This window comes from Oncorhynchus nerka, linkage group LG7, assembly GCF_034236695.1.
Source record: "Oncorhynchus nerka isolate Pitt River linkage group LG7, Oner_Uvic_2.0, whole genome shotgun sequence".
Classification (NCBI taxonomy): Eukaryota; Metazoa; Chordata; class Actinopteri; order Salmoniformes; family Salmonidae; genus Oncorhynchus; species Oncorhynchus nerka.
Window position 1 is genome coordinate 83,901,875 of NC_088402.1, and position 305 is coordinate 83,902,179.

Genomic DNA, 305 nt, shown 5'->3' on the forward strand with positions numbered 1-305 from the left:
TCAGAGAGAGAATGGTAACGGCACCAGCTTTATAAGACACTACCCCCTGGTCCCCCCCCCCCCCCGCATAACACACGCACACACGCACACGCACACACACACACACACACACACACACACACACACACACACACACACACACACACACACACACACACACACACACACATACACACACACAACTCTGGGCTAAATATACAGTACCAGTCAAAAGTTTGGACACACCCACTCATTCCAGGGTTTTTCTTTATTTTTCTTACTATGCTCTACAATGTAGAATAATAATGAAGACATCAAAACTATGA